Source organism: Dendrobates tinctorius, unplaced genomic scaffold (genome assembly GCF_039654945.1).
Source record: "Dendrobates tinctorius isolate UK_male_01 unplaced genomic scaffold, ASM3965494v1 ptg000132l, whole genome shotgun sequence".
NCBI lineage: Eukaryota > Metazoa > Chordata > Amphibia > Anura > Dendrobatidae > Dendrobates > Dendrobates tinctorius.
The window spans coordinates 3,153,495-3,177,880 of NW_027361800.1; the positions used below are offsets into that span (position 1 = coordinate 3,153,495).

At 47.2% G+C, this 24,386-nt stretch overlaps 1 protein-coding gene across 2 annotated transcripts in view; it reads left to right on the forward strand.

The window, feature by feature from the left end:
• Positions 1–4,526: 4,526 nt before the first annotated feature.
• The window catches only part of MISP (mitotic spindle positioning), a 274,203-nt gene continuing 254,343 nt past the window's right edge, over positions 4,527–24,386 (forward strand). The window contains exon 1 of one of the 2 annotated variants that reach the window (XM_073543388.1): positions 4,527–4,601. The gene's annotated coding sequence lies outside the window, so the exon portion shown is untranslated. The remainder of the gene's footprint in view (positions 4,602–24,386) is intronic. The other variant, XM_073543385.1, reaches the window with a different exon arrangement.

The window sequence follows — 24,386 nt, forward strand, 5'->3', positions numbered from 1 at the left end:
ATGTGTCAATCACTGTCATGGTAGCAGGCATCGCCCGATGGGACTTGTAGTCCCATCGGACGATGCTTGCACAGACCTCCGGACATCAGCACAGCCCCCCGGCAGGCCGGCACAGCCCCCCGGCAGGCCGGTACAGACCCCCACAGGGTGCACAGCCCCCCGGCAGGCCGGCACAGCCCCCCGGCAGGCCGGCAGAGACCCCGGGCAGTCCACACAGCCCCCCGGCAGGCCGGCACAGCCCCCCGGCAGGCCGGCAGAGACCCCCGGAAGGCCCGAAATGACGGCGCATCATGATGCGCACACACCGCGCATCATGATGACGTCAGGCCGTCAATCAACTGAACTTCCGATTCCGATGCCGAATTCCGATATTGAAAAAATATCGGAAGTCGGTATCGGAATTCCGATACAGCAAGTATCGGCCGATACCCGATACTTGCGGTATCGGAATGCTCAACACTAGTGGTGACCCCTCCCAAGAGTGGCCGGCCAACCAAAATTACCCCAAGAGCGCAGCGACGACTCATTCAAGAGGTCACAAAAGACCCGACAACAACATCTAAAGAACTGCAGGCCTGAATTACCTCAGTTAACGTCAGTGTTCATTACTCCACCATAAGAAAGAGAATGGGCAAAAATGGCCTGCAAGGCAGAGTTCCAAGATGAAAACCACTACTGAGCAATAAGAATATAAAGACTCATCTCAGTTTTGCCAGAAAACATCTTGATGATACCCAAGGCTTTTGGAAGAATACTCTGTGGGCTGATGAGAGAAAAGTTGAAGGGTGGAGGGTGTATGTCCCATAACATCTGGGGTAGAAGTAACACTGTATTTGAGAAAAGGAGCATCATACCAACAGTAAAATGTGGTGGTGATAGTGTGATGCTCTGGGGCTGTTTAGCTGATTCAGGAACTGGAAGAATTGCTGTGATAAATGGAACCATGAATTCTGCGGTCTTCCAAAAAATCCTGAAGGAAAATGTCCAGCCATCTGTTCGTGACCTTAAGGTGAAGCACACTTGGGTTATGCAGCAGAACAATGAGCCAATACACAACAGCAAGTTCACCTCTGAATGGCATAGGAAAAACAAAATTAAAACTTTGTAGTGGCCTAGTCAAAGTCCTGACCTTAAATTGCTAAATTTTCTAAATTGTTGTCAAATTTCTGTTTTTTTTTCATAAATAAATGCAAGTTATATTGAAAAAATTTTACCACTATCATGAAGTACAATATGTCACGAAAAAACTTTCTCAGAATCACTGGGATCCATGGAAGCGTTCCAGAGCTATAACTTCATAAATTGACAGTGGTCAGAATTGTAAAAATTGGCTCTGTCACTAAGGGATTAAAAACAGCTTTTTGTGCTTAATTGTGTTATCTTTGTGTAATATTTAGATTTGTTTTGTGATCTGAAACATGTACAGTAAGTGTTGCAAACATGTAAAAGAATAGGAAATCAGGAAGGGACAAACACTTTTTCACACAACTGTACACTTCTTAATATTGAAATCGCAACATCAAGAAGGAAAATTTTTTGATTCAGGAAATCACTAGATAGACATGTTAATGATATGCAAATTATCAAAAAATACCCACTCTTACACGTTTTTGCATGCTTTCCATTAAGTTATTAATAGTTGTCTAATGAATGTTCTGCAATGCTAAATGCACTTGGGAATGAAAATCATCAAGATCCGCTGCTGGCAGCTCCCTTTGTAAATGTTGACCAATAATGTCCCAGATATGCTTGACAGGAGACAAGTCTGGAGACTCTGTAGACTATGGTGGCACATTTGCATTACACAAGCAGCTCACACTAGCATGAGCAACATGTTAACAACCTATGTAAATGGATGCATTTTAATGCAAGCATATGTGTCTTTTTACCATATACGTTACATTCATTTTTTTTTTTTTTAAATGGATCTTTATGCTATGGTGATATTGTGTTTGCATTCTTCCTCCATAGACTAACATAGTAACATAGTTATTAAGGGTGAAAGAAAACTTCAAGTCCATCTAGTTCAACCCATATCCTATCTTAACTTGCCCTAACATGTTGATCCAGAGGAAGGCAAAAAAAAACCCATGTGGCAAACAGTAAGCTTCACATTGGGAAAAAAAATTCCTTCCTGACGCCACATACGGCAATCAGACTAGCTCTTTGGATCAACGCAATAACTAGTGTATATACCCTGTAATATTATACTTTTCAAGAAAGGCATCCAGGCCCTTCTTAAATTTTATTAGGGAATCACTCATTACAACATCATATGGCAGAGAGTTCCATAGTCTCACTGCTCTTACAGTAAAGAATCCGCGTCTGTGAGTATGCTTAAACCTTCTTTCCTCCAGACGTAGAGGATGCCCCCTTGTCCCCGTCACAGGTCTAAGAGTAAAAAGATCATTAGAAAGGTCTTTGTATTGTCCCCACATATATTTATACATTGTAATAAGATCACCCCTAAGCCTTCGATTTTCAAAACTAAATAACCCCAGGTGTAATAACCTGTCTTGGCATTGCAGACCCCCCAGTTCCCTAATAACCTTGGTCGCTCTTCTCTGCACCCGCTCCAGTTCAGCTATGTCTTTCTTATACACCGGAGACCAGAACTGTACACAGTATTCTAAGTGTGGTCGCACTAGTGACATATAGAGGTAAAGTTATGTTCTCCTCATGAGCATCTATGCCTCTTTTAATGCATCCCATTATTTTATTTGCCTTTGCAGCAGCTGCCTGACACTGGCCACTAAATGTGAGTTTGTCGTCCACCCATACACCCAGGTCTTTTTCAGTGACAGTTTTGCCCAGTGTTTTACAATTAAGTACATAATTATACATCTTGTTCGTTCTACCCAAGTGCATGACCTTACATTTATCCCCATTAAAGCTCATTTGCCATTTATCAGCCCAAGCTTCTAGTTTACATAAATCCTCCTGTAGTATAAAATTGTCCTCCTCTGTATTGATTACCCTGCAGAATTTAGTGTCATCTGCAAATATTGAAATTCTACTCTCTATGCCCCCTACAAGGTCATTAATAAATATGTTAAAAAGAAGCGGGCCCAATACTGACCCCTGTGGTACCCCACTGCTAACCGTGACCCAGTCTGAGTGTGCTCCATTAATAACCACCCTTTGTTTCCTATCCCTGAGCCAGCTCTTAACCACTTACACATATTTTCCCCTATCCCCATTGTTCTCATTTTATGTATCAACCTTTTGTGTGGCACCGTATCAAAAGCTTTTGAAAAGTCCATGTACACCATGTCCACTGCATTCCCTTGGTCCAGTCCTGAACTTACCTCCTCATAAAAGCTTATCCGATTAGTCTGACAGGAACGGTCCCTTGTAAACCCATGTTGATATTGGGTCATGAGGTTATTCGTCTCCAGATACTCCAGTGTAGTATCTCATAGATAACCCTCCAGGATTTTACCCACAGTTGAGGTTAAACTTACTGGCCTATAATTTCCAAGTTCAGCCTTTGTCCCCTTTTTGAATATTGGCACCACATTTGCTATACGCCAGTCCTGTGGTACAGACCCTGTTATTATGGAATCTTTAAAGATTAAAAATAATGGTCTATGACTGTGCTTAATTCCTGCAGTACTCAGGGGTGTATCCCATCCGGGCCCAGGGATTTGTCAATTTTAGTGATTTCTAGATGCCGCCGTACTTCCTGCTGGGTTAAGCAGGTGACATTTAACGGAGAATTTTTATCCCTGATCATGTTATCCATCATGGGATTTTCTTGTGTAAATACTGTTGAAAAAAAGTCATTTAGCATATTGACTTTTTCCTCATCCTCATCCACCATTTCACCCAGACTATTTTTAAGGGGACCCACACTATCATTTTTTAGCTTCTTACTATTTATGTAGTTAAAGAATATTTGGGGATTATTTTTACTCTCTCTGTCTCAATCTTTGCTGTCTTGATTTGCTTTTTACAGAATTTATTTAATTTTCTGTATACAATTTATGATTCATTTTTCATCCATCAATGTATGTATTTCCCTTTAAATATGTTTTTGCAGTATAAATGGACAACTCAACTGCAGATTAAAGGATATGTCACAAAAATGTGGTGTGAAACAGGCCTTAGAAAAAGAAACATTTAGTTAAAATGGTATTTAAGTTCTGATGTAGGCTGCTAGGAAAGGTTGCATTTTTCAGGAGTCCTAACTTTTGGGCGTGGAAGTTGCACTGTGGGATAGGTACAAGAAAATAAATGTTGCAATCCAAGGTACAGGACTATTACAATTTCTTATGATATTTTTAGAGTAATGGAATGTGGGATGGTGAATAGAGAGCTGAATTTCAGAGCTTAGCAGTGCAAACCAACAGTGATGATGCGATATGGTTTCTGGACAGAGAGGACACAGGTGATTGAGGAAGTCTAAGGAATATATCTCATTGGCTGCTTTCCAAGTCTACGAGCTATCGATACTGAGGAGTCAAAGGTCAAATGTGACGGGCACATCTACCACCTCCCCACTCCGGGAGGGGCCAGTAGAAAGGCTGTGATTAAACATTGCACATTTTGAAAAGGCTGTGCTATCGCTTTCTGACCGACACAGGAATGTTGTAATGTAGGTAAGCTGGGTTCAATGTTTCCATTATTATTTTGCCATTGACTACTTATTTGTTTTAGTATTTTGTGAATATTACATTCCACAAAACTAACTAGTAAGAACCACAAGATTGCAGGCAGGTAAGTGCACGGGCCATCCGACAGGTCTGGGAGCCAGACCCCACGTGTATCGCCGTGTCTGGCTCGGCTTCGTCAGTGGAATGTTATTTACCTGTATGCAATCTCGTGGTTCTTAGGCGCATCTTCTTATGGCCCTATGTACCTCCCCTCAAAGGTATACTTCTCTGGCTGCGGCAAGTAATACTTGATATGCACTTCTTATGCATTGATTGACTATTACCTTCTCTATCTAATGCCCTTTTGATTACAGGACAGCCCATGATTCATAGGCGTTTTCCTCATACTGAGAGGTCTTTAGTATTAGGGCAGTGGTCCCCAACCTTTTTTGCACCAGGGACCGGCTTCAAGCAAGACCATTCTTCCATGGCCTGGCAGGGCGGGGATGGAGGTGTGGCAGGGGCGGGGCTTTGATAATAAGGGGGTGGGGCTATGGACGGGTTGTAGTTTAGTAGTGCATACTTATCATTTAATTATAACATTTATAATGTGACTCAACTCACCATAGGTTTTGAATGAGTGGGAGCACCTGGCTTGTTTCTCTGTTTCAGTGGGAGCACTGGGCTACTTCTACTGATGACCGTCACTGCTAATGATGATTGGAACCTACAAGAAAATGTAGCATTGAGCACTTAGAAAAAATTGTACTGGAGTATTGTACATGCTGATTATTTTTTAATCATGGTGTATGCATGGCACCGCTCCCACCCTTGTATACATAGCTTCGCTCACACCCTTGCATGCATGACTCTGCTCCCACCCTTGTATACATGGCTCCGCTCCCACCCTTGTATACGTGGCTCTGCTCCCACTCTCCCATCCTGTATACATGGCTCCGCTCCCACTCTCCCATCCTGTATACATGGCTCCACTCCCACTCTCCCATCCTGTATACATGGCTCCACTCCCAGTCTCCCATCCTGTATACATGGCTCCGCTCCCAGTCTCCCATCCTGTATACATGGCTCCGCTCCCAGTCTCCCATCCTGTATACATGGCTCCACTCCCACCATCCCATGCTTGTATATATGGCTCCGCAAGCACCCTCCCACCCTTGTATATATGGCTCCGCTTCCACCCTCCCTCCCTTGTATACATGGCTCCGCTCCCACCCTCCCTACCTTGTATACATGGCTCCGCTCACACCCGTGTATGCATGTCTGGGCTCCCCCGTCCTCCCCCATCATACTTACACTCACATCGCTGAACTTTCCTCCCTGCATCTCCCGGCACATCAGCTTCTTCCTGTGCAGAGCGGTCACGTGGTACCGCTCATTTAAGGTCATGAATATGGACGCCACACCTATGGGAGAGGAGTGGCGTCCATATTCATGACCTTAAATGAGCGGTACCACGTGACTGCTCAGCGCTGGATGAAGCCGCCGCACCGACAGGGACAGGGATGCAGGGTGAGTATCCATGGAAGCTACAGCCGCCGGCTTCCCTTGTGTGCGCGGCACAGGACCGGGCCGTTGTAGTGCTCTTGCCCTTGTGTACGCGGACCGGCAAGAGCACTGCAACGGCCCGGTCCTGGGCCGCGGACCGGTGGTTGGGGACCCCTGTATTAGGGTTTATCTGTATTTTGTCTTTTACTATTCAGTCCTAATTATGTCATTATGATGTAAAAAGAGAAAACACAGTAGTTTGACAATAAATGGCTTCACCCAACCACTATCCATGAGTGGAGAAAAAGTTTTGGTGTTATCGTTCATATTCTCTGAAAAAGGTGAAGAAAGCAAAAATTCTGCCGAGGTATGAAAACTTTTGAGCACAACTGTATATCTGCATGCAGATACCATTGAAAGTGTGACCTTAGCATCCATGTGATCTGCCACTCTCAGTGGTACGCTACTGGTCATGTAATGGGGCCATGTGCCGGACTAGTCGCCGATGTATTGTTTGTGTCCAAGCTTTGTCTAACTTGGCATGTGAATTTTGGGTTCATTGCATGCCAATTGCATGATGCCTCTAAGGCCGGAGTCACACTAAACGTGTGGAAAATCGGTCCGAGTCTCCCTACCGAGAATTGTACGAGTGTTCTCCGTATGGTAATCCGTGTGTAATGCGTTTGCAATGCGATAATCCAATTTTCTCCCTCCCATGTATCCGTATGACATCCATATTACATGAGTATGGCTTTACATTTCTCCCTGAGTTTCCCCATTTTATTTGATTGCACCATGGGCTGAAAAGAAAGTATGTGCATAATTGTCGCAAGCTAGACGGATGGTCCATTTGGCGTCCGAGTTTTTCTCGTACACATAGGCTTGCATTGGCGAGTCTTGGACGATATATGCATACAATTTCAGCATGCTGAATACGGCAGAGAAAATAAATGATGATGATAGCTGCCTCATAGATTAATACTGGTCCAATGTTTTCTCGCATAACACTCGCCCATATTCTACGATAGTGTGACTCCAGCCTAAGTGGTATTCCAGTTTCAGAGAAAAACATAGCTTGCTTGTGAGGATTTTGACTACCCCTCCAAATGACTTTGCAGCCACTTTTACTAGACCTCATCCTTATGTAGTGCAGCAGTAGCACACTTATGCGGTGATTAGGCAGTGACTCAGCACAGTTACAAACAAAAAGTCTCTTTATTGCATTTACTTCACAGCATTAAATGTCTAAATCACAAAAACACAGCTGTAAGTTGATGTCCAAACAATAACCTCTGGATCGCAGCCGGGAAACATATCCTCCAGGATACAGTCCCTAAATACACCAGTCCACCTCTGACCGGTTGCCGTGGGTGACTGCACCACTGTGTAGGCTCGGGTGCCAGGAGTTCACTCTGCTGGGCTCTGTGTTACTCTTACACAGAGCTGAGCTTTTGCAGAGCCGTCTGCTTTGCTTACTGCAAACTCCACTCCGATACTGACACACCCAAACTCTTTACTGCAGGGATTTTAAACTGGAATCTGTGGCCTTAGGTCACCTGTAAGACCTGGCTTGGAGGAAACAGACCCGCCCCACTTCCTTCCTGCAGTCCGTTTCAAAAATAAAAGCCCATACCAGATTTTCCTGAAAAATCCCAGGCCAGATAGCTTGACCAGGTTCACGCTTACTTTTATCTTGCCCTGTGACTCACAGGCAACCTGCTGTGACCACATGGCACTCCAGCGGGTCTAATAAGGCTACGTCTGCATCCTGGGGTGAACACACAGCGACCCATACATGTGACACTGGTCACTGCCTCAAATATTCCACCCTCTGTTCAAACCTTTGGGGTTGAACACTTTGCACCCCACATTGATGCGTGACAGGGCATCTGTATGTCCCTGTGACACACTCGCCCATCACTGAACTGAGAAACCAAAGTAGGGACTGGAACCATCGGTTGACACAAGCCTCCCTCCCCTATGCATTTCTCCTGCATACCTTATTACCAATCCAACCACCTCCCCCTTCTCCATTGCAGAAGACACGCCCCCTTTCGTCGCTGATAATCGATTTGAGCCCATGTTGCATGGTCCCGACCCTACTTACTTGGGATTTACTAACCTGTTATGAATGGGTCGCCAAGGAAAGAAAAAAAAAACACCACAAGCTAAGTCTCAAAAACCAGAGAGGTTGGTAACTATGCAGACTGCAGATCCCTGATTCTAACCAAGCAGCTAGCAGCAGTCGTGGAGCGTTCGTACGTTGGTCCTAGACGCCTCATCACAACCGGAGAGCTAAATAAGCCTAAAGCAGGAAAAGAGGAAAACTAACTGCCCCAGAGCAGACCCCAAAGGAAAGACAGCCCCCCACATGTATTGACGGTGAAACAAGATGAAAACACATACAAAGGCAGGAAAATAGGCTGAGCAAACGATAGGGCCAAACTAACTAGAAATGACAGGAAAGGAAAGTCTCTGTCTGCAATCTGCCAAAAACCCTACTAAAAATAATGTCCAACACATCTGATAGCAAAATTAACCCTGAAGTCACTAGACTTCTCCCACTATATCAGCACTCGGAAATATTCTGAGACAGAGCAAAAAGAGGCCAATCTAATAAGGGACAAAAAAAAAAGCAAATTGGCAAATACAGATAAATAAGAGTGGAAATTCAGCACAGCCCAGCCGGGCTGGCTGACCACACAAAAAACTGAATTGACCAACAAGAGCAAGTGTGAACATTAGCAAAAACAAACTTAACTTGAGAAGACTGGTACAGAGCTGAGTCCAAGACCTGAGAAGCAGACTGAATCACCAGCACCAGGATAGGGCGTCGGCTGTCTTATATCCAGTCTGATACTCCAGAGATCCAATCGTTATCCTCCTCACCAGGTGGCAGATCACTACCAATTAAACCAACCTCACTACCTCCTGTCACCATCAGAGGGAGAACCGAAGGAGAACTCTCAACTGGTGGAGCAGAAAATGAGCTCATAACAATAACCCCTCAGCTCATCCCGTAACATAAGTACCTGCCTACAGGCGTTTGGTACTATTTCCTCCGTAACATTACCCATGCCTTGGTATCTATGTCACGCTGAATCACCAAGGTCCGCCCCAGCAACTCCGGGCACCCATCCGTACCATGTCGCTCCCAAACCCGAGCCTCCCATTGCTGCTGATTAGCGAGAGCTCTATCTATTTTTCTCTGATTCCCGGCCACATCATTGGCCAGTGCCAGATGGTTCCTTGTGGGTACGACTTTAGCCGCCTCTGCCACCGCACATTCCCGGTTCCTCTGGGCTCTCTTTTTATATACGCGTCTCTGTGTGGGACCCTGAAACTGAACTGCCCCGTACTTATCAGGGGACATTTCCAGCTCGGGGTTCAGTGGGTCTCCTCGACCTCCCCTTCCAAAACCTCTAGGGAGAACTTATTGGGGTTACACTCTCTCCCTAGGTTGGCGACCCCTATGGCAGGTATCCCTGACTCGGGATCTTTGGGTTCTGCGCCTGGAACAATATTCATCTTGGGAGGGTTGACCCTAGTCTCTCACAGGGACCAGAACAGGGGGAAGTCTCTACCCAACACAGTCCCACATGGGAGGGACTTCACCACTCCCACCACATGTTTAATGTTCCCACACGGTGTAGAAAAATTTACCTCCGCGGTCGGGTACTCCCGGATTTCCCCATAGACATCCATCACCTCCACTTTCTGTCCTCTGGGGTTTTCCCCGGCAACAAGGGACTCATGAACCAAAGTCACTATGCCCCCCGAGTCCAGGAGAGCCTCCGTGTGATGCCCGTTCATGCGTACCTGGCACCGCTGGGGTTTTCTGTCAGCAGTAGTGGCAGTACAGACTGGCTGGGCATACATAGATATGGCACCCTGCGTCTTTATCGCCACAAAAGGGTTAAATATGTACTGCTTTGTATGTGTTTTGTGAGCAATGGGAGTTATGCTTTCTCTGCTGGAGACCACAACACACACAGTTTGCCTCACTCCCGCACTTGTCTGAAACTTAGAGCTTTGCAGACATACCCTAACTGGGAGGGGGATGGGCCGAGTTGTTGTTTCAGTGAAGAAGAAGGGAGAAGAACTCTTGGAAGCCATGATGAGACATGTGCTCAACCCAGGAGTGAGAGCTAAGAAGCATCAGGGTGCCAGCCCCTAGGCCATCCATGCTTTCAGAGCAGGGTGGTAAGCTGAGAGACTGTGTGGGATTTTACAACCAGCAGTAAAGTGTTTTTCCTCTGAAATACTGCAACAACCTAGGATCAGTGAAGGATGGTGCAAGTGGGAACTTGAGCTGCTTCACAAAAGGATCCAAGCTGCAAGTTGCCAAAGGAGAAATACACAGTGAGTAGAGGCTATACTGGAAGTTTTAGACTTTGGGAAACCTTGGTCCCAGAAGGGATTAGAATAGCAGGAAGCATACACTGAATCACAGCTGCAGAGAGAAAGGATAACTCCCATTCTGCATAGCAGACTGTAACCTGGTGAGAGTTGTAATATCTCCTTTGAACTGCACCTGAACTACAGTCAATGATAAAGTGACTTTCCTTGTCTCCTGCCTGATTACTCTGTGCCTTCTACTTCCATCACAATCTCTGGGGGTCTGCCCTGGTTGGAGAGGGTTTAACTTTTTCACTGCCAACACCATCTACTCCCCCAGGGATCATCTGCAGTGCCGGCTATACTACAGTCGAACACTCCAACTAGTGTCATGAATCACTACATAAACTTTATCCCCATTCAATTCTACCCCTTTTACATGACCGTCTGAAGCCACAGACCGAGTCAGTGCCACTGTGGCATTTCCCATTGAAGTTAACAGGCCCGGTGCCGAATATTACATGGCCTCTGGGGCGCGTCATAGACACCAGGCGAGTATACCTGCAGTCCATGGGCTCAGATATCAGGGGACAGTTGACAACCACATTTCCGGGCCCTCGGCACCACCAACACTTAATTGCTGAGACATGATTACACCTTGGAACTGCTCTAGGGGAAACGGGACCTCTGTCACCCTCACTTCGAGTTACCCCCTCATCACGTGCTCAGTCCTGGTTAGCCCCAACAATGGTTTGTGGACCTTTCTCATGCTCCTCGGCTGGCGAGTCCTGAGTGGCTGTATACTGCTCAATCCATTTTATCAGCTGGTCCAGAGTGCCCAGGTCCCCTTGCCCCACCCGACACTGCATGGTGGGCCAGCAGAGTCCTCACCAGCCAGTCGACCACCACCTTCTCTACCGTCTGGGCCAGAGTTAAAGACTCAGGCTGGAGCCATTCCTCCACCAACAACTGCAATAAGTCATTCGCCTGAGACCTGGCAGGATGAGACACTGCAAAGGACTAGAGTTGAGCGAAACGGGTCGAAAAAATTCAAAAGTCGCCGACTTTTGGCAAAGTCGGGTTTCATGAAACGAAACCCGACCCTAGGATGAGGTCGGCCACGAGGTCGGTGACTTACACGCCAAAGTCGCGTTTCAAAAGTTTGTTTTGCGCTCTTTTTCAGCCAATCAGGATCCACGGACACTGTGGGCAACGTGATGACATAGGCACGGGTCACCACCATCTTTCAGAAGGGCATGCAAGTGATTGGCTTGCTTTGGTGGGCGTCACAGGGGGTATAAAAGGGCGTGCACGCCGACCGCCATCTTCTGCCGATCTTAGTATAGGGAGAGGTTGCAGCTGATTCTGTAGGGAGAGCGTTAGGCAGGGAAGAAGACAAAAAAACTGCTTCTGCTGCTAGCGATTTGGCCTGCACAACACACAAGTCACTGTGTGTGCAGTGCAAGGGGAGGCTATATTGTGGTGTATCAGTGGTGTTGGTTGTTGGGCTGCCTTTTAAGGCTTCCTGACACGCTGGCATTGCTGTTTACCCACTGCTCCGCAAACTGCTTTTTTAAAAGCAATCCAATCTCCCTTATCCTCTCGTCACTTTGGTCAAGAGGCAGCTGTGCCATCGAGCGTGTCACATAGCGCTCAGATATCAGTGGGCCGCACACAATCCACAAGTGTCCAGTGTCCAAAAGTGTACGCAGAGATTCAAAATCTCCATTATCCTCTCGTCACTTTGGTCACAGGCAGCTGTGCCATCGAGCGTGTCACATAGCGCTCAGATATCAGTGGGCCGCACACAATCCACAAGTGTCCACTGTCCACAAGTGTAGGCAGAGATTCAAAATCTCCATTATCCTCTCGTCACTTTGGTCACAGGCAGCTGTGCCATTGAGCGTGTCACATAGCGCTCAGATATCAGTGGGCCGCACACAATCCACAAGTGTCCAGTGTCCAAAAGTGTACGCAGAGATTCAAAATCTCCATTATCCTCTCGTCACTTTGGTCACAGGCAGCTGTGCCATCGAGCGTGTCACATAGCGCTCAGATATCAGTGGGCCGCACACAATCCACAAGTGTCCACTGTCCACAAGTGTAGGCAGAGATTCAAAATCTCCATTATCCTCTCGTCACTTTGGTCACAGGCAGCTGTGCCATCGAGCGTGTCACATAGCGCTCAGATATCAGTGGGCCGCACACAATCCACAAGTGTCCAGTGTCCAAAAGTGTACGCAGAGATTCAAAATCTCCATTATCCTCTCGTCACTTTGGTCACAGGCAGCTGTGCCATCGAGCGTGTCACATAGCGCTCAGATATCAGTGGGCCGCACACAATCCACAAGTGTCCAGTGTCCAAAAGTGTACGCAGAGATTCAAAATCTCCATTATCCTCTCGTCACTTTGGACACAGGCAGCTGTGCCATCGAGCGTGTCACATAGCGCTCAGATATCAGTGGGCCGCACACAATCCACAAGTGTCCAGTGTCCAAAAGTGTACGCAGAGATTCAAAATCTCCATTATCCTCTCGTCACTTTGGTCACAGGCAGCTGTGCCATCGAGCGTGTCACATAGCGCTCAGATATCAGTGGGCCGCACACAATCCACAAGTGTCCACTGTCCACAAGTGTGTGCAGAAATTCTAAAACTCCCCTGTCCTATAGACACCTTGTACCTTGTTTTACATTACTATATAGTTTGTTGGATTTTGTCTACATTTCTACCAAAAATGAGGAAGGCTGGTGGAAGAGGCCGTGGAATTGGGCGGGGGTTGGCAGCTGGTAATGATGGTGTTGGTGGTGGATCTGATGGTAGTGGCAAGAGCAAAATAGGACCGAATGCAGGAGGTGCTGACCCTGCGTCATTGTCTGGCTACATAAGGCCTCGAACGCTTAGTTTTCTAGGAGTTGGCAAACCGCTTTTAAAGGCAGAGCATCAGGAAAAAGTTTTGTCCTACATTGCTGACTCAGCCTCCAGCTCTATCGCCTCCTCTTCTTCAGTTGTAAAAAGTAAAAGCACTGAGTCGTCATTGGAGGCTCATGTTCATGAACCACACCTTTCCTTGTGTCCTTCACCCCAACCAAGATTGAAGGATGACGCAGGCCATACTACTGATTACTCCATGGAGCTGTTTTCACATACCATGCCTGGATTATCAAGTCAAATGGTGAATTACCCAGGCCAAGATGAATCTGACATGGAGTGCACTGATGCACAGCCGCTGATGGATGATTCTGCTGGTACATTCACTCAGAGCACTACATTGTCCTCGCAGTGTACAGGTCCAGATTTTGACCCTGATGAGACTCAGGTGCCCCTTCCCGCACACTATACCACCATACACGGTGACACAGAGAAAGGTGCACATGACATAGAAGAGGAGGTGATGGATGACCCAGATTGGCATCCATTGGGGGAAGAGGGTGCTGCTTCCAATAGCTCAGATGAGGAGCATCCACAGCAGACATCGACATTGCAACAGCTGTTATCTAGCAGGCCCGGAGCACTCCAAAGACAGGTTCCAAACATCAAAAGAGTTGCTGGACAGCTTGTCCAGAGGGTCAAAAGATCACAGCGTGCTAGGCCGCAAAATGTCTGCCAAAGTAGGAAGAGTGCAGTGTGGCACTTTTTTGAACAAAATCCTCATGATCAGGCCAAGGTTATCTGTAAGAAGTGCGCAAAGACCTTTAGCCGAGGGAAAAATCTGAAAAATTTGAATACCAGTTGCATGCTTAGACATTTAACCAGCATGCACTTGCAAGCGTGGACACAACACCAAACCTCAAGTGCCACATGTGCAACTGATCACAACGAAGGTAGTCAGCAATGCTACATTGTTTCCCCCACTGTAAGCCCACCGGTTAGCACAGCAGCAAATGTTGAGGTGTCGTTGCAAGGCCACAGCAGTCAGGGAATCCCACTGTTATATCAACGAAAGACTGATTCTAGGCCATCAGAAAGAACACCAACTCCATCACCATCATCAACCCTCTCTCAGTCCGCCCTGTCCACCGCTACTTCCACCATATGCAGCTCTCAAGTCCAGCTCACCCTCCCAGACACTATGAGTAGGTCAAGAAAGTACTCAGTCTCTCATCCGCGTACACTGGGTTTGAACGCCCACATTGCCAAACTAATCTCGTTTGAGATGATGCCCTTTCGGTTGGTGGAAAGCACAGCTTTCCGCGAACTCATGGCCTATGCAGTACCACGCTATGACCTACCCAGTCGCCACTTCTTCTCTCGCAAAGCCATCCCAGCCCTCCACCATCATGTGAAAGACCGCATTGTCCATGCACTCAAGCAGTCAGTGAGCGGAAAGGTGCACCTCACAACTGATGCATGGTCCAGTCGGCATGGCCAGGGCCGTTACGTGTCCATCACTGCGCACTGGGTTAATGTGGTGGATGCAGGGTCCACAGGGGACAGCGGTGGTGGGACAGTGCTGCCTAGCCCACGGTATAGGAAACAGTTGGCTGTAGGCGTTCGACCCTCCTCCTCCTCCTCCTCCTCCTCCTCCAGAAGCGAAAGCTCGTCCACAGAGCGCAGTCGTACGAGCACTCCATCTGCAGCTGCCACTGTTGCACACGATGTGTCTCCCTATCGAGCAGCTAGTGGAAAGCGTCAGCAGGCTGTGTTGCAGATGATGTGTTTGGGCGACAGACACACCGCCGAGGTGCTGGCCGAGTACTTGAAGCGACAAACTGAGTCATGGCTGGGCAGTGTACATCTTGAGGCAGGCAAGGTAGTTAGTGATAACGGCCGTAATTTTGTGGCAGCCATAGCCCTTTCAAAACTCAGCCACATACCTTGCTTGGCTCACACCTTGAACCTGGTGGTGCAGTGCTTCCTCAAAAATTATCCGGAGTTAACAGCCCTGCTCCAGAAGGTGCGAAGACTGTGCGCGCACATCCGCCGGTCGCCTGTACACTCCGTTCGTATGCAGAAGCTGCAGCGATTGCTCCACCTTCCCAACCACCACCTCATTATCGACATTGCAACAAGGTGGAACTCCACCCTGCACATGGTGGAGCGGCTGTGCGAGCAGAGGCAGGCCATAATGCATTTGTGGGAGGATACACGGCCAGGCACTTTGAGAGCAGACATGGAGTTGACAGGCGTGCAGTGGTCGAAGCTGAAAGACCTTTGTAAAGTCCTTCAGTGTTTTGAGGAATGCACACGGCTGGTAAGCGCAGACGACGCCATCCTAAGCATGAGCATCCCACTTATGCGTCTGCTCATGCAAACTTTGACGCACCTTAAGGAGCAGGCGTCTGCAGCCAATGTTGATGAGGAGGAAGAGGAGGAGGGAATCCTTGATGACATTCAGCCATTGTCTGCTCAGGGACCTCTCCTGGACGAGGTGGAGGAAGAAGAGGAGGAGGAGGAGGAGGAGGATGATGGGGATGATTACTTAGGGGAGGAGGATGCATCTCGTGGGGCAAGTGAAAATGTTGGCGTGGCAAGGTCTGGTACAGGGTTTGTGCGTGACTGGAGGGATGTGGATTTGCCAGAAAGTGCTCCTCCACCCAGCACTCGCAGTGCATCATTGACACCGGGAACATTGGCCCACATGTCAGATTATGCCTTGCGGATCCTAAAAAGGGACCCCCGCATTGCCAAAATGATGAACGATGACGACTACTGGTTGGCCAGCATCCTGGATCCACGGTATAAAGGCAAATTACAAAACATCATGCCACAGGAGAACCTTGACCTAATATTGGCTAATAAACACGCAACTCTGGTAAATCGGTTGCTTGAGGCATTCCCAGCACACAGCAGCGGTGATGGTTCTCACACGAGCCGTACGGGCCGGGGGCAGCTTGGCAGAGGTGTTCATGGTGCACACAGCAGAAGTGGCGTTGGAGACAGGGGTTTCATGACAATGTTGTGGACTGATTTTTCAAATACCGCTCACACAACTGGTAATACTGCATCGATGGAAAGTGACAGGAGACAGCAGTTGTCAACTATGGTTACAAACTACTTTTCCTCCCATATCGATGTTCTCCCACACAGGTCATTCCCCTTTGACTATTGGGCCGCTAAACTGGACACCTGGCCTGAATTGGCCCAATATGCCTTACAGGAGCTCGCTTGCCCAGCTGCAAGTGTGCTATCGGAAAGAGTCTTCAGTGCAGCTGGATCAATCCTTACAGAAAAAAGGACCCGTCTGTCAACCCAAAATGTGGATGATCTAACCTTCATTAAAATGAACCACGCATGGGTTTCCAAGGATTTTGTCCCACCTTCCCCTGATGACACATAGGGTGACAGAAAAATGGCTTGCTTTGGTCCACCTCTTCCTGGTACTTCACCTATTTCGCCTTTTGCATCAGTTGAATGTCCAACATCAACATATGCCACTTTCTAAAACTCCCTAACTGTGCTGCCTCCCCCCCATGGCCGGGGTCACCACCTAGCGCAAGACACCGTGCGAGTGCCGTTGCCCTGGACAGGTGGGTAGGCCGACTCTTGGGCGCGGGCACTGGCACAGGGTCCCTCATAGTGCAATCAAGTGTCTCTGACGGTGGTGGTGCACACCCGCCGTCAGACACACCGCTGTACTATGAGGGGCCCAGTGCCAGTACCGACGCCCACGAGTGGGCCCCCCTTGCTTGGCCAGGGCCCCAGCATTTGCAATCTTTACCTCTCCCTGCTCCTCCACTGTGTAATCTGGGCCGTCAAATCCATACTGTGCCTGACACCGTCTGAGCCTGCCTCCTGAGACATATATTTTGAAAGTGTACGCTATCCATACATGTTATCCGTGGATACGGTACCCTTTCTAACCTTTGTGCAATGACGTGCAATCCATACTGGGCCTAACACCGTCTGAGCCTGCCTCATGCTGTATAGACATATATTTTGAATGTGTACGCTCTCCATACATGTTATCTGGGGATACGGTACCCTTTCTAACCTTTGTGCAATGACGTGCAATCCATACTGGGCCTAACACCGTCTGAGCCTGCCTCATGCTGTATAGACATATATTTTGAATGTGTACGCTATCCATACATGTTATCCGGGGATACGGTACCCCTTCTAACCTTTGTGCAATGACGTGCAATCCATCCTGGGCCTAACACCGTCTGAGCCTGCCTCATGCTGTATAGACATATATTTTGAATGTGTACGCTATCCATACATGTTATCCGGGGATACGGTACCCTTTCTAACCTTTGTGCAATGACGTGCAATCCATCCTGGGCCTAACACCGTCTGAGCCTGCCTCATGCTGTATAGACATATATTTTGAATGTGTACGCTATCCATACATGTTATCCGGGGATACGGTAACCCTTCTAACCTTTGTGCAATGACGTGCAATCCATACTGGGCCTAACACCGTCTGAGCCTGCCTCATGCTGTATAGACATATATTTTGAATGTGTACGCTCTCCATACATGTTATCTGGGGATACGGTACCCTTTCTAACCTTTGTGCAATGACGTGCAATCCATACTGGGCCTAACACCGTCTGAGCCTGCCTCATGCTGTATAGACATATATTTTGAATGTGTACGCTCTCCATACATGTTATCTGGGGATACGGTACCCTTTCTAACCTTTGTGCAATGACGTGCAATCCATACTGGGCCTAACACCGTCTGAGCCTGCCTCATGCTGTATAGACATATATTTTGAATGTGTACGCTATCCATACATGTTATCCGGGGATACGGTACCCCTTCTAACCTTTGTGCAATGACGTGCAATCCATCCTGGGCCTAACACCGTCTGAGCCTGCCTCATGCTGTATAGACATATATTTTGAATGTGTACGCTATCCATACATGTTATCCGGGGATACGGTACCCCTTCTAACCTTTGTGCAATGACGTGCAATCCATCCTGGGCCTAACACCGTCTGAGCCTGCCTCATGCTGTATAGACATATATTTTGAATGTGTACGCTATCCATACATGTTATCCGGGGATACGGTACCCCTTCTAACCTTTGTGCAATGACGTGCAATCCATCCTGGGCCTAACACCGCCTGAGCCTGCCTCATGCTGTATAGACATATATTTTGAATGTGTACACTATCCATACATGTTATCCGGGGATACGGTACCCCTTCTAACCTTTGTGCAATGACGTGCAATCCATACTGGGCCTAACACCGTCTGAGCCTGCCTCATGCTGTATAGACATATATTTTGAATGTGTACGCTCTCCATACATGTTATCTGGGGATACGGTACCCTTTCTAACCTTTGTGCAATGACGTGCAATCCATACTGGGCCTAACACCGTCTGAGCCTGCCTCATGCTGTATAGACATATATTTTGAATGTATACGCTCTCCATACATGTTATCTGGGGATACGGTACCCTTTCTAACCTTTGTGCAATGACGTGCAATCCATACTGGGCCTAACACCGTCTGAGCCTGCCTCATGCTGTATAGACATATATTTTGAATGTGTACGCTATCCATACATGTTATCCGGGGATACGGTACCCCTTCTAACCTTTGTGCAATGACGTGCAATCCATCCTGGGCCTAACACCGTCTGAGCCTGCCTCATGCTGTATAGACATATATTTTGAATGTGTACGCTATCCATACATGTTATCCGGGGATACGGTACCTCTTCTAACCTTTGTGCAATGACGTGCAATCCATACTGGGCCTAACACCGTCTGAGCCTGCCTCATGCTGTATAGACATATATTTTGAATGTGTACGCTATCCATACATGTTATCCGGGGATACGGTACCCCTTCTAACCTTTGTGCAATGACGTGCAATCCATCCTGGGCCTAACACCGTCTGAGCCTGCCTCATGCTGTATAGACATATATTTTGAATGTGTACGCTATCCATACATGTTATCCGGGGATACGGTACCCCTTCTAACCTTTGTGCAATGACGTGCAATCCATACTGGGCCTAACACCGTCTGAGCCTGCCTCATGCTGTATAGACATATATTTTGAATGTGTACGCTCTCCATACATGTTATCTGGGGATACGGTACCCTTTCTAACCTTTGTGCAATGACGTGCAATCCATACTGGGCCTAACACCGTCTGAGCCTGCCTCATGCTGTATAGACATATATTTTGAATGTGTACGCTATCCATACATGTTATCCGGGGATACGGTACCCCTTCTAACCTTTGTGCAATGACGTGCAATCCATCCTGGGCCTAACAGCGTCTGAGCCTGCCTCATGCTGTATAGACATATATTTTGAATGTGTACGCTATCCATACATGTTATCCGGGGATACGGTACCCCTTCTAACCTTTGTGCAATGACGTGCAATCCATCCTGGGCCTAACACCGTCTGAGCCTGCCTCGTGCTGTATAGACATATATTTTGAATGTGTACGCTATCCATACATGTTATCCGGGGATACGGTACCCCTTCTAACCTTTGTGCAATGACGTGCAATCCATCCTGGGCCTAACACCGTCTGAGCCTGCCTCATGCTGTATAGACATATATTTTGAATGTGTACGCTATCCATACATGTTATCCGGGGATACGGTACCCATTCTAACCTTTGTGCAATGACGTGCAATCCATACTGGGCCTAACACCGTCTGAGCCTGCCTTATGCTGTATAGACATATATTTTGAATGTGTACGCTATCCATACATGTTATCCGGGGATACGGTACCCCTTCTAACCTTTGTGCAATGACGTGCAATCCATACTGGGCCTAACACCGTCTGAGCCTGCCTCATGCTGTATAGACATATATTTTGAATGTGTACGCTATCCATACATGTTATCCGGGGATACGGTACCCTTTCTAACCTTTGTGCAATCACGTGCAATCCATACTGGGCGTGAGAACGGCTGGCGAGCTGTTAAGCAAGCTACAGCACCTGTCCAGACAAGTACAGGGATTCCCTAGCGAGGAGACTTATTTGATTGTTTTCTATGTTGGGACAGCAATTTTTGGGGAGCACTATACTCTGGAGAATGATAGATGGGGCCCACCATACACTGGAACATTCCAAAGGTGGACATCAGACACTGGAGCAGCATTTACAGGGCCCATTATACACTAGAGCAGTAGAAATGGGGCCCATTATGTTTGGAGCATTATTTGGGCCCATAAGACAGTGGAGCTTCATCCATGGGGACCAACATATACTGTAGCATTATGTGGAGCTCATCATATACTGTTTCAAACATTATATGGGACCAATGATTTTGTATGGAGAAATAGATGGGCCTCGTCATGAGATGTAAAAAGTGAGGTATTTTTCATTGTACTATACCGCTATTTCTCTGCCATATCGGAGCATGATGAGTTGTGGTATGTGTTAAAGGGGCGCTCTTTCGCCCAGGGCACATGAAAACCTGCAGCCAGCCCTCCCCCCCACAAATTTAGCCAAATAACCCCCATTTTTCAGTGCGTAACTTGTATTATGAAGTTAATTAAGGTTGACAAGCTTAAGTAAGAAGAATTGATGCTTTTGGCATTCAAATGGGCACTGTAGGTGTGTTTCCTGTCCTCCTCTCACTGCCGACTTTTATTCCCCATTGACTTACATTGGGTTTCGTGTTTCGGGACGACCAGGACTTTTCCCTATAATCGGACGATCTTGCTCGACCCGACTTTTGGAAAAGTCGGGTTTCACAAAACGAAACGCGACCCTAAAAAAGCAAAAGTCGCTCAACTCTACAAACGACCACTGGTACACCCTCTGCTCGCCCCTTACCTTAGAGGTCCTTGACACTGCCGCTGGTGGCCCCTCACCTTAGGGGCCTCCTCTTTACTCTGCTGATCTTCCTACTGCTGCAGCAGCTCTTGCTGCTGCCGCTGGAACTGCAGCGCCTCTTGCTGCTGCTGCCACTGCAACTGTCACGCCTCTTGGTGCTGCAGCATCTCTTGCTGCTGCCACTGGAACTGTGGTGCATCTTGTTCCTGCTGCTGCCGGAGGACCATGTGTTCCAAAAGCACCTCCATTTTCCAGCAGGCTTGAGCTGTAGCAATGACGGTTTGCTCACGGATATGCATCACACTTTGGGGTATGCCCCAGTTCACACTGCCAACATTCTTTCCAACACCTGTAGTGCAGCAGTAGAACACTTATGTAGTGATGAGGCAGTGATCCAGCAAAGTTCCAAAACAAAAAGTTTCTTTAATATGTTTACTTCACAGCATTAAATGTCTAAATCACAAAAACACAGCATTAATGTTCAACTCACAGCTCTACATAGTAAACGACATCCTCTGGATCGCAGCTGGGAACCATATCCTCCAGATTACAGTCCCTAAATATGCCGGTCTGCCCCCCACCATGGGCGACTGCACCGCAGTGTATGCTGCAGGTGCAAGGAGTTTGCTCTGCTGGGCTCTGTGTTACTCTCACACAGAGCAGAACTTTTGCAGAGCTGTCTGCTTTGCTTGCTGCAAACTCCACTCTGATACTGGCACACCCAAACCCTTTACTGCAGGGATTTTAAACTGATAAACTGAAATCTGTGGCTTAGGCCACCTGTTTGACCTGGCCTGGAGGAAACAGACTGGCCCCACGTGCTTCCTGTAGTCCATTTCCCTGGCCAGATAGCTTGACCAGGTCCACGCTTACTTTTATCTTGCCCTGTGACTCACAAGCATCCTGCTGTGACCACAAGGCACTCCAGCGGGTATAGTAGGGCTCTGTGCGCATCCTGGGGGGAACACACTTAATACAGTTTTTGCTACAGGTCCAAGCTTTACCTCCTTTTACCTTCTATTTTATACTGAGGAACACAACGATAACGTTATATGCTTGATCAAATGTACACTTAGTAGGAGCAGAGGATCATCACTGCGCTGCCCCAAGATGAATTCCAGGAATAGTTCAACGTGGTTTATTCAACGTGTTTCAGGGTTCAGGCGACCCCTTCTTCAGGACATACAGAATATCAAATAGAAAAGAAAAAAATTCAAAAAATGAAATAAAAAAAGAAGAAAAGGGGCCGACTTCTCCTAGGAGAGAGAGTTTGATCCCAGCATTTCTCTCCTAGTGAGCATGTATTTAAACCCTGTATTTCTCTGTACTTCTCTGATTCCTGTATATTGTAAGTGGTATGTCCTGACGAAGGGGTCGCCTGAACCCTGAAACGCGTTGAATATACCACGTTGAACTGTACTAGTCCTGGAATTCTTCTTGCGGCAGCACGGTGATGATCCTCTCCTTCTACTAAGTGTATACTTCTACCAGGTCCTGCACTGACCTGTGGATCTGCAGCAGCCGCCATTATTATATGTCTTTTTATCGTCCTCACCAGGTCAGTAGTTCTCTTGGTGGGTGTACCCTATGTAATGTGAGATAAGACCCTATTGCGCTTTTGTGTCTCCTATCTTCTATGCCTGATCAAATGACATATTATGAAAATATTTTGCTGCTGGGGAAATTTGGTGTCTACAAATATTAACTATGTACTTTATAGACCTAAATTGTTACATTTATGTCATGCATGAAAGGGAGAAATATCACTTGTCTCTGAGTTTTCATGCCACAGTAAAGATTAAATAGTAATGCAATAGTTCGTTAAAGGTTTAATCTGTGTAACAGTAGCTGTAGGTGGTAATTTCTTTTTATATGTCCATTTACTGATATTCAGTTTATATATGGTAAATCTGTGTAACCCTTGCGGAGTGAACATTCGAAAATGGCTGCATTAGCTGGCTTATTTCCAGCTCAGGTCATTTATAAATTCTCACATATCTCTGACTATTATTAAGGATGAACTGACTCCGTTTGAAACCTTAATCACTCAAATAGGTCCTTGTACTAAGCTTCGATCTTGTATATACAAAGCAGCACAAACCGACACCTGCACTGACCCCCTACCCTTTACTGGGGCTTAGGAGAAGGAATTGGGTAGTCAAATTTCATTGGAGGATTGGCAAAAAGCATTTATTCTCCCACAAATTACCATATATACTTGAGTATAAGCTGAGATTTTCAGCACATTTTTTTTGTGCTGAAAACGACCCCCTCGGCTTATACTCGAGTGAGGATCCAGAAGATGGAGGGGGAGCTGCAGAGGTGGAGCAGCAGGTCACAGGAGGCAGGATCCGGCTGCTGCGGCTAAAGCTTCTGCCGCTACTAAAGAGAAATGAATATTCACTGCACTGGCAGTGAATATTCATTTCTCTGTAACAGCTCACAGAGTGTTAGCCACAGCAGCCGGCTCCTGCAGCCACCTGTGCCTGCTACTTAAGAGAAATGAATAGTCACCTCTCTTCAATCCCATGGGCGCCCGTAAGCTGACACTGTGCGCGCTACTTTATAGCAATGAATACTCTGCCCTCCACGCATATAGTTCCAGCGTGAGGAGCGGTGAGTATTCTTACAGCTGTGCTCTGCTTGTGAGCAGCGCATAACACCCCTGCCATGTGCTGCTTTCAAGCATAAAGCAGCTGCTGGCACCAGAACAAGACACTGCAAGGGAGCGCAAGAAATTAAGCATATTGGTTTATCTTTTATGTTTTTTGATGGGGGCCATACATACAAGGATAAGGATTGGGCCATGCATACAAGGATAGGGATGGGGCCATGCATACAAGGATAGGGATCAGGCCATGCATATAAGGATAGGGATGAAGCCATGCATTCAAGGATATGGATGGGGCCATGCATATATGGATAGGGATGAGGAGCCATGCATACAAGGATAGGGATGGGGCCATGCATACAAGGTTAGGGATGAGGAGCCATGCATACAAGGATAGGGATTGAGGCCAATCATACCAGGATAGTGATGGAGCCATGCATACAAGGATAGGAATGGGGCCGTGTATACAAGGATAATGATGGAGCCATGCATACAAGGATAGGGATGAGGAGCCATGCATACAAGGATAGGGATGAGGAGCCATGCATACAAGGATAGGGATGAGGAGCCATGTGCACAAGGATAGGGATGGGGCTGTGCATACAACGATAGGGATGGAGACATGCATAA